This window comes from Theropithecus gelada, chromosome 8, assembly GCF_003255815.1.
Source record: "Theropithecus gelada isolate Dixy chromosome 8, Tgel_1.0, whole genome shotgun sequence".
In the NCBI taxonomy this organism is placed as follows: domain Eukaryota; kingdom Metazoa; phylum Chordata; class Mammalia; order Primates; family Cercopithecidae; genus Theropithecus; species Theropithecus gelada.
In genome coordinates, this window is record NC_037676.1 from 41044791 (window position 1) to 41054206 (window position 9416).

The 9416-nt window shown below is 41.9% G+C and overlaps 1 pseudogene; it reads right to left on the reverse strand.

Moving 5' to 3' along the window:
- Positions 1–3291: 3291 nt before the first annotated feature.
- LOC112630769 lies at positions 3292–3804 on the reverse strand (annotated as a pseudogene).
- Positions 3805–9416: the final 5612 nt, after the last annotated feature.

The window sequence follows — 9416 nt, forward strand, 5'->3', positions numbered from 1 at the left end:
TGAGTTATGATTGCGCCGCAGTACCCTAGCCTCAGCAACAAAGTGAGACCTTGTCTCAAAAAACAACAGAAAAAAGCATATTCTTATTCATGTTTTAGTAAAAGTTCAGAAGGGAACAAAATGGGATGCATGTGCTTAATCTACTGTATTAATCCTTTGTCTTGGTCTAACTGTATTTCTACCACTTTACCAAGTTCTTAGCAACTACCCACTCTCCCAGTCACATAAGATAGAGGCTGAGCCTCTCTATGAGAAACAGAAGGGTCCGGAAAGAGGGCTTCTTCTGTCCTTTGGCATGTTAGAAAAGGAGTCAGGCCAAGACGGTGATCCTGGCAGAAGGCGTTAATTACTATATTTTCTTTTTTTCTTTTTTTTTTTTTTGAGATGGACTCTTGCTCTGTCACCCAGGCTGGAGTACAGTGACAAGATCTCAGCTCACTGCATCCTCCACCTCCCAGGTTCAAGTGATTCTCCTACCTCAGCCTCCCGAGTAGCTGGGATTACAGGCGCGTGCCACCACGCCCAGCTAATTTTTGTATTTTTAGTAGAGACGGGGTTTCACCATGTTGCCAGGATGGTCTTGATCTCTTGACCTCATGATCCGCCCACCTTGGCCTCCCAAAGTGCTGGGATTACAGGCGTGAGCCACCAAGCCTGGCCAATTACTGTGTTTTCTTGATACTATGATGCACTTTGGGAGGATTTGTAAATTCATTGTGGTGGTCTTTTTTTCATTTTCTTCTTTTTTCTTTCTTCCACCCCACCTTTCCTTCTTTTTTTCTCAGAAAGCTGAAAGTGTTAAATAAATGATGTATCTTAAAATTGTTAGATTCTTTAAATCTGATTTCCAATGTCAGTAACTTCCCTCAAAGAATGTTATGTCACAACAAAATGACGGGGTGAATCCTATTCCCTACTTTAAAGAGAGAGAGAAAAATAAAAGAATGTTTAAGTATATAGCCAATGGTCCACAAGGCTAGCAACTGATCCATGATTAAAATAGCTCAAGGTCATAAAAGTAGTCAGGTATAAAAGCCCAGAAAAACATGATTGTCAGCTATACACTTTGACAAATCATCCTCATCCATGACTCTAGAAAGTTTATTATTATTATTATCATTATTATTATTATTTGAGACAGAGTCTTGCTCTGTCACCCAGGCTGGAGTACAGTGGCGCCATCTCGGCTCACTGCAACCTCTGCCTCCCGGGTTCAAGCAATTCTGCTGCCTCAGCCTCCTGAGTAGCTGGGATTACAGGCGCCTACCACCATGCCCAGCTAATTTTTGTATTTTTAGTAGAGACAGGGTTTTACCATCTTGGCCAGGCTGGTCTCGAACTCCTGACCTCATGATCCAGCTGCCTTGGCCTCCCAAAGTACTGGGATTACAGGTGTGAGCCACTGCACCCGGCCTAGAAAATTTTTTGAAAGGCAGACCCAAGAATGCACTTTTAAATTTAATGTAATTTAACTTGCAGGAAAAATCCTAGAAATGCAGAGAATTTAACAAACATCTATTGACCCTCCATCCAGAATTAATATTTATTTTTTAAATTCAATAGGCAGATTTTAACAAGATATCCTTAATAGGGAAAATTCATCAAAAACATAACATTGAGTGAAATAAGTAAGTCACAGGGAAAAAAAAAAAACCCATTACAACAAGATCCATTTATACAAAGTTCAAAACAGGCAGAGTTGAACAGTGTATTGTTTAGGGAAATACATGTTGGGGATCAAGACCAGGAAGAGAAGCAAAGGAATGGTTATCACAAAAGTCAGGAGCGGAGGGGGAAGGAAGGGATGATTTGGGGCAGAGAGAGGGGGATACTACTCTATTTCGTAGCCTGATGGATGGAACATGGGTGTTTATATTATTGTTATCCCCAAAAATGAACATATATATTTTTAAATACTCATGTGTTAGTTACATTTTATAGTTTAAAAAAAATCACTTGAATAAATCTAAAATCCTACACCATAGTCCAAAAAAAGCCAAACCAGAATAGCCTTATCCACCAGATATGGGGTCGTAAAGAGGTGAATCAGGTGATGGAGGCTCCATTTGGAGATTTTCTCTGTGCGGTCTGATTTTCTCTGTGCAGTCAGCTAGGGTCAAGGCCAGAAACCATGCAGAGCCCACGGAACTGCCCTTTTCTTGGAAGTAAGGCAAACAAGGAGAGTTGGGGGAACTTAGCCCATACAATGTGAGAAACCCTCTTTGATCTTCAGGTACCTGCATCTTTCACTGTGCCACATGAGATCATAATGACAGAATTCATACCTATTGGGCCAGGTGTGGTGGCTCAGGCCTGTAATCCCAGCTACTCTGGAGGCTGAGGCAGGAGAATCGCTTAAACCCGGGAGGCGGAGGTTTCAGTCAGCCCAGATGGAGCCACTGCACTCCAGCCTGGGTGACAGAGTAAGACTCCATCTCAAAAGGAAAAAAAAAAAAAAAAAAGACTTAATACCTATTAACCCCTTGTCATATTTGTTGTAAAAATTTTTTTTGTGTGTTTGTTTATTTCAAGGCACATTTAATTTAATATCAAGAGTGCAATACAAAAGGGCCAAATACAATGAAGGAACACATTCCCCCATTAACACCAACGACAATGCTCTTTTAAACATGTGCCTGTTGAATGGAATGGGGATTTCATAAAATTCACTAAAAAAATAATGCAGTGAGTCTCATCACAGCTAATATCCTTATACAATCTAGTTGTGACATGAATGTTTATAATGCTTCAAACAGTTTCAACCTGAAGTTTCATACCACACCTTCATGTTTGTACAGTCCTCAGTAAGATAATCTACAGTTTTTGCAACCATTCAAAGAACAAACCATTGAATAAAACCACACTGATTAAGGCTCAAGCAAGTAATACAGAGCCCCAAACTAAATGGTTAAATATATGCGCTCCTTATACTGACATCTGTTATTTGATTCTCTCGTGACTATTAAAAGTTGGTTCTCAGCAAATAAACCCTTTAAAGGCAAAATTCACCTCATTTGAGTTTTGACCGAGAAGTTCAACAGCAATAATGAAGTCCAGTCTTATTGGCAAAACTGATACACAGTGTCTCTAAGTCACTATGCTTAAGGTTAAGAGCGATGCATATTCCATTTTTACATTTTACTGGAATTTTACATGTTCAATTCATGATTTAAAATCTCTAGGTTTTCATTCCTTCAAACAGTCTGAAGACACAGTGTGCCACAGACTTAAGACTTCTGTTTCTCCCTCTATATTCTTCAAACAGAAACATTTCTCAAGTGTCTACATGTTCTAGAAGGGGAATTTTTCGGAGGTGGCCACTTCTTCGGAATAGTCTGACGCCATCAGGCCTCTATCAGGCGTAAACTTCCAGGCACTCAGTTCATTTTGGGCTTGTTCCAGTTTATCTTTAGTCTATTTCAGTTCACCTTTGATTTTTAGGAAAACCAAGTTTGATCGCTGGGTCTACCATTGTTATCTCAGCTGGGCAAGGCTCAGCTGCTGGACTTGCTTGAGGTACTGGATTTGAGTAGTACACTCTTGCACCTGTTGTTCCTTGGTTGTTAGTCGCATTACCAGGATGTTTTCCCCGCGTGCAGACTCCTGCTGTTGTTGCTTTAGTTTTTCTTCAGACTCTGTTAGGCTAGTTACATCATTAGAGTTAAGATCTGTGTACTTGCCCTCCAAAGCTTGTACATATGCTTCATATTGTTTCCATCTTAGAATTAACTCATCTCTTGCCATAACTTTGAAGTCTGTTTCACTCAGTTGAACTTTCTTGGGAAGAGGTTCTTCGTTGGTCATCTTGAATCAGAAGAGTCGCCTTTTAGGCGTGGTCGCAGTCACTCGCCCGCCGCAGGGTCGCGCCAAGAGAGGAAAGGTGAAGGGAGGGAGGCCGCCGTCTTAGCCCGATCGGGGCCTGGAGGAGCACTGGAGCAGCTGCTCCCGAGTAACACGCCCCGTCCTTTCCCAGGAGCCTGGCGCGAGCTCCGCGGGCGCGGGAGCTCAGCAAGCACGGTAAGGGAAGCGCTGTGTGTTCGTTGGTTTGTTTGTTTGTTTGTTTGTTTTAAATAAAAGATGAAACTCTTTAAAGTTGGACTCAGGCTTTTTGAGGCCTTCCCCTGTCACTTAGGCTGGACTACAGTGGTGTGATCATAGCTAGCTGCAGCTCACCCCTGGGCTCAAGGGATCCTCCTGCCTCAGCCTCTGGAGTAGCTGGAACCAGAGGTGTACACCACCACACCCAGCTAATTTTTAAAGTTTTTGTTTGTTTGTTTTTTGTTTTTTGTTTTTTATTGAGACAGCATCTCGCTCTGTCGCCCAGGTTGGAGTGCAATGGTGTGATCTCAGCTCACCACAAACTCCGCCTCCTGGTTTCAAGCGATTCTCCTGCCTCAGCCTCCCAAGTAGCTGTGATTACGTGACGCCCGCCACCAGACTTGGCTAATTTTTGTATTTTTAGTAGAGATGGGGGTGTCACAATGTTGGCCAGGCTGGTCGAAAACTCCTGACCTCGTGATCCACCCCAACACCACACCTCGACCTCCCAAAGTGCTGGGATTACAGGCATGAGCCACCGTGCCGGGCCAATTTTTAAAGTTTTACAGAGACAGGGTCTTGCTATGTTTCCCAGACTGGTCTCAAACTCCTGGACTCAAGCAATCCTCCCCCTCAGCCTCCCTAAATGCTGGGAATACAGATATGAGCCTCCACACCTGGCCCCCATAGACTTATATTATAAATCCTTTTTATTTTGTAATTACTTCAAACATGTGGGAAAGTTACAAGAATAATTTAGAGAAAATTTTGTGTATAGTTTATCCAAAGATTTTTTTGAAGTTTATCTGTCATAATTCTCTCTGTGTATACGAGTAGATTGCAGACATCATGCCTCTGACTTTAGGGTTTCTTCTTTATAACAAAGATATTGGCCAGGCACAGTGGCTCACTCCTATAATCCCAACGTTTTGGGAGCTGAGGCAGGAGGATCGCTTGAGGCTTGGAGTTCAAGAGCCTGGGCAACATAGGAGACCCCAGCTCTACAAAAAATAAAAATTAGCCAGGTGTGGTGGTGCACACCTGTCATCCTAGCTACTTGGGAGGCTGATATGGGAGGATCACTTGTGCCCAGGAGCTCACGTTATCTCCAGTGAGCAGTGAGCCAAGATTGAGCCACTGAACTCCAGCCTGGGTAACAGAGTGAGACCCCTGTCTCAAAAAAGAAAAGAAAAAACCAAGATATTTTCTTACCTAACCATAGTACAGTTATGAAGTTCAGAAAATTTGACATTGACACAATACTTTAATCTCATCTATAATCTACATTCTAATTTTGTTAATTGTCCCAAATATATCCTTTAAGACATTTTTCTCTCTAGGATCCAGTCCAGGATCACATGTGGCGTGTCCCTAATCTGGCAAATTTCCCCAACCATTGTTTGTCCTTCATGATACTGGCATTTTTGAAGGATACAGACCATTTATGTCACAGAAAAGTTTGCAGTTTCTTTCCTGTTTCCTCTGGAGGTATGTGACTTCTACTTGCCCCTCATTGATGAAGTTATTTTTTTAAAAAACAACTTTCTGAGTTATAAGTCACATACCATAAAATTGACTCATTTAAAACCTGTAGCTCAATGCTTTTTACTAAGTTCACAGGGTTGTGCAGCTATCACCCCAATATAACTTTAGAATATTTTCATTCTCCCTAAAAAAAAAAACCATGCCCATCAGCTATTACTCCCTATCTCCCTTTTACCCCTCCAACCCACACACCCGGCTCTTAACAAGCATTCATCTAACTTTACCTCTCTAGATTTGCCTATTCTGGACATTTCACATAAATTGCATCATACAGAATACAATGTGTGTTTTTTGTGACTCAATTCTTTCACTTAGCATAATGGTTTCAAAGTTCATTTGTATTGTAGCATGTAGCAGGTATCAGTACTTTATTTCTTTTTTCTTTCCTTCTTTCTTTCTTTCTTTTGGAGACAGGATCTCACTCTGTTGCCCAGGCTGGAGTACAGTGGTGCAATCACAGCTCACTGCAGCCTCGACCTCTTGGGCTTACATAATCCTCCCACTTCAGCCTTCCAAGTAGCTGTACCACCACACCTGGCTAATTTTTTAATTTTTTGAAAAGATTGGTCCTCACCATGTTGCCCAGGCTGGACTTGAACTCCTGGGCTCAAGTGATCCTCCCGCCCCAGCCTCCTAAAGTCCTGGGATTACTGGCATGAGCTACTGGACCCAGGCAGTATTTTTTTTGTTTTTGCAGCTGAATAATATTCCACTGTATGGTTATACCACATTTTATTTAGCCATCAACACATGTTGATGGACATTTATGTTGTTTCCAGTTTGGGGCAATCATGAATAATGCTGCTACAGACATTCATCTGAATACAAGTTTATATGTGGATGTATGTTTTCATTTCTCTTGGGTATATACCTAGGAGTGAAATTGTTGGGTTATGTGTAACTCTATGTTTAAATTTTTAAGGAATTACCAAATTGTTTTTCAAAGAGTCTACGCTATTTTACACTCCCAGCAACAAGCTCTGAGGATTGCTATTTCTCCACATCCTTAAAACGTGTTCATATTTTTGATTATAGTCATCCTAGTGGGTGTAAAGCAGACTCTTGTTGTAGTGTTGATTTCACTAATGATTAGTGAGGCCGAGCATCTTTTCATGTGCTCATTTACCATTAGGTATCTTCTTTAGAGAAAAGTCTAATCAAATCATTTGCCCATTTTAAATTGGGTTGTCTTTTTATTGCTGAGATTTTTTTTTCTTCTTCTTTTTTTGAGACAGAGTCTTGCTGTGTCACCCAGGCTGGAGTGCAATGGCACGATCTCGGCTCACTGCAACCTCCGCCTCCCGGGTTCAAGCGATTCTCCTGCCTCAGCCTCCCGAGTAGCTGGGATTACAGGCGCCCACCACCACGCCCAGCTAATTTTTGTATTTTTAGTAGAGACAGGGTTTCACCATCTTGGCCAGGCTGGTCTCAAACTGCTGACTTCGTGATCTGCCCGCCCCAGCCTCCCAAAGTTCTGGGATTACAGGTGTGAGCCACCACGCCCGGCATCTTTTTGCTTTCTTGATGGAATCATTTGCAACACAAGTTTTTAATTCTCATGAAGTCCAAATTATTTTTTTCTTGTATTGCTTGTGTTTTCGAAGTCATAGGTAAGAAACCATTGCCCAACTGAAGGTCATGACGATTTATTCCTGTTTTCTTATAACAGTGTTTTTTGTTTGTTTGTTTTTTGAGACAGAGTCTTGCTCTGTCGCCCAGGCTGGAGTGCAGTGGCGTGATCTCAACTCACTGCAACCTCCTTCTCCTGGGTTCAAGTGATTCTCCTGCCTCAGCCCCCCGAGTAGCTGGGACTACAGGTGCACGCCACCACGCCTAGCTTATTTTTTTGTAATTTTAGTAGAGACGGGGTTTCACCATATTGGTCAGGCTGGTCTCAAAGTTTTGACCTCAGGTGATCCACCAGCCTCGGCCTCCCAAAGTGCTGGGATTACAGGCATGAGCCACTATACCCAGCCTCTTATAACAGTTTTATAGTAAGCTCTCATTTAGGTCTTTGATCCATTTTGAGTTATGTCTTGTGTACAGTGTGAAATAGAGATCCAGCTTCATTCTTTTGCGTGAGGATACCTAGTTTTTCTAGTACAATTTGTTGAATACACTATTATTTCCCTGTTAAATAGTTTTGAGGCCCTTTTCCAAAATCAATTTACCATAAATGTAAAGGTTTATTTCTGTTTCATAGATCTACATGCCTGCCTGTGTGCCAATACCTCACCATCTTGATTATTGAAGCCTTATAACACATGTCGAATTTGTAAATTGTGTCTTATTTTTCTTTCTTTCTCTTTCTTTCTCTCTCCTTCCTTCTTCCCTCCCTCCCCCTTCCCTCCCTCCCTCCCTCCCTCCCTTCCTTCCTTCCTTCCTTCTTTTGTAAAGACACAGCTGGCCTCAAACTCCTAGTCTCAAGCAGTCCCCCAGCCTCAGCCTCCCAAATAGCTGAGACTATAGATGTGAACCGCGCCTGGCTCCTTTGTTCTTTTTACAAGTGGTCTTGGCTCTTCTGGGTCCCTTGAATTCCATGAGAATTTTAGGGTCAGTTTGTACATTTCTGCAAAAAAGCCAGCTGGAATTTTTCGATGTAGAGATTGCACTGAATCTGTAGACCAGTTTGGGGAGTATTGCCATCTTAACAATATTAAATTTTCCCATCCATGAACATGTGAGGTCTTCTCATTTATTGTGATCTTTTCTTTCTTTCTTTCTTTCTTTTTTTTTTCAAGACAGTCTCACTCTGTCGCCCAGGCTGGAGTGCAGTGGTGTGATCTCAGCTCACTGCAACCTCTCTCTCCCAGGTTCAAGTGATTCTCCTGCCTCAGCCTCCCAAGTAGCTGGGATTACAGGTGCCCGCCACCACACCAGGCTAATTTTTTTGTACTTTTAGTAGAGATGGGGTTTCACCATGTTGGCCAAGCTGGTCTCAAACTCCTGACCTCAAGTGATCCGCCCACCTTGGCCTCCTGAAATGCTGGGATTACAGACACAAGCCACACGCCCAGCCTATTGAGATCTTATTAAATTTCTTTCAACATTTTATAGTTCTGCATGTACAAGTCTTACACCTCTGTTGTTAAATTTATACCTAAGGATTTTATTCTTTTTAATGCCATTATAAACGGAATTGACTTTTTTTTTTTTTTTTTGACGGAGTCTTGCTCTGTCACTAGGCCAGAGTGCAGTGGCCAATCTTGGCTCACTGCAACCTCCGCCTCCTGGGTTCAAACAATTCTCCTGCCTCAGCCTCCCAAATAGCTGGGATTACAGGCGCGTGCCACCATGCCTGGCTAATTTTTGTATTTTTAGTAGAGATGGGGTTTCACCATGTTGGCCAGGATGGTCTTGATCTCTTGACCTCATGATGCACCTGCCTCGGCTTCCCAAAGTGCTGGGATTACAGGCATGAGCCACCAAGCCCAGCCGGAACTGACTTCTTAATTTCATATTTAGAATGTTAATTGCTAATGTATAAAAATAGTTGATTTTTGTTATTGATCTTGTATCCTGCAAACTTGCTGAACTTGGTTATTAGGGCTAATGATTTTCGTGGACTCCTTAGAATTTTCTCTATACGAGACCATGTCATCTGTAAATAGAAATAGTTTTACTTTTCTTTTCCAACTTAGATACATTTTATTTCCTTGTCTTGCCTAATTTGCATGGCTAGAACCTCCAGTACAATGTTAAAGATAAGTGGCTAGAGCGGACATCCTTGTCTTCTTGCCAGTCTTAGGGGAAAACATTTGGTCTTTTACCACTGGGGTTTGTTGTTGTTGTTGTTGTTTGTTTTTTGTTTTTTTTTTTTTTTTTTTGAGACG